This window comes from Sinocyclocheilus rhinocerous, unplaced genomic scaffold (assembly GCF_001515625.1).
Source record: "Sinocyclocheilus rhinocerous isolate Xijiao unplaced genomic scaffold, SAMN03320098_v1.1 scaffold1290, whole genome shotgun sequence".
In the NCBI taxonomy this organism is placed as follows: domain Eukaryota; kingdom Metazoa; phylum Chordata; class Actinopteri; order Cypriniformes; family Cyprinidae; genus Sinocyclocheilus; species Sinocyclocheilus rhinocerous.
Genome location: NW_015652269.1, coordinates 68,731 through 69,892, shown reverse-complemented (window position 1 = coordinate 69,892; position 1,162 = coordinate 68,731). Strand labels below are relative to the sequence as shown.

Sequence of the window (1,162 nt, the reverse complement as noted above, 5' to 3'; positions counted from 1 at the left end):
TAGGGATATGCCGGTATCAAATTTTCATGTTGCGATTAATTGCTATTGCTTTTATTACGGTATACGGTATTATCACGATATTGAAATTAAGTTTTTAAAAAGTGCTGTCATAATACAGTATAACAGGTTTAATAACTTTTTTCTTATAACAAAATAACTGAACATTTAAATAAAAACATTTTATACAGAAAAATGTATAAGTAAAAAAATTTACACAGATTAAAGTGCAAAAGAACTATAAAGACCAATAGGTATCACTTTACAATAAGACCTCATTAGTTAACCTTAGATAATGCATTAACATTCACAATGAGCAATAGCTACATTTGCTACAGAAGCTAATCTTTAAAAAAAATATACAACTCTTAGTTCATGTTAGCTCATTAAATAATGTATGAATTAACTAATGTTAACTAATGAAGCCCTAATGTAAAGTGTGACCGAACAATAAAGATTAAAAAGAAATTCAAACAATATCTAGGGCATGTTGTAGTCCAGATTAAAACGTAAAAAAAGTCTGAAAATAAATAGCCTATTAAGTCTAAATATTTAAGTATTTGGCGCTGTGATGTACACAATAGCGAAATACAAAAATCTGAATGGCTATTTAAATCATTTAAATATGTTTTAGAAAGTAGCGCAGCTGCTTTATTTATGGGTTACGGCTGCATTTTCTGCAGTTTAGCGCCATCTGCTGTCAGAGAGTGAAAGTGCGCTTTCATTCAGCACGTCTCTCACATGTTCCGCCGTGTGCTTCTCATCCGTGCTTATTTACATCAGAGTGCGCACGCATCTTTCACGCAGCATACATAGGTGTTGTGCATTGTGACCAGCTGATGGGAAAAGTATTACTAAAATGCATTCAAAATTCTGAATAATTTGTAATAACTAATTATTCTAGGTATTTTGAAGTGCCCAGGATAACAATATCGTGCATATTCATTATTGTGATATATCGCATTACTGAATACTGTCACAAGTCTAGTCGTGTGTATGTGGGCTAAAGCAGCGCTGTTTTATCATACTAGATACTAGGGCTGCACGATTAATCGAATGCGATTGTCATGCGCATTTTGATAGTAATGCCGGTTCTGTAATCAGCAGTAAATCATCATCACCTGCTTTCAGATGGAGCAGAATTTACTACACAGAGCTGCAAAAA

General features: G+C 33.0%; 1 protein-coding gene across 2 annotated transcripts in view; it reads left to right on the top strand.

Annotated features, from left to right (window-relative positions):
- The window catches only part of LOC107714266 (protein AAR2 homolog), a 7,992-nt gene that overhangs the window by 2,582 nt on the left and 4,248 nt on the right, over window positions 1-1,162 (top strand). The window lies entirely within an intron of this gene.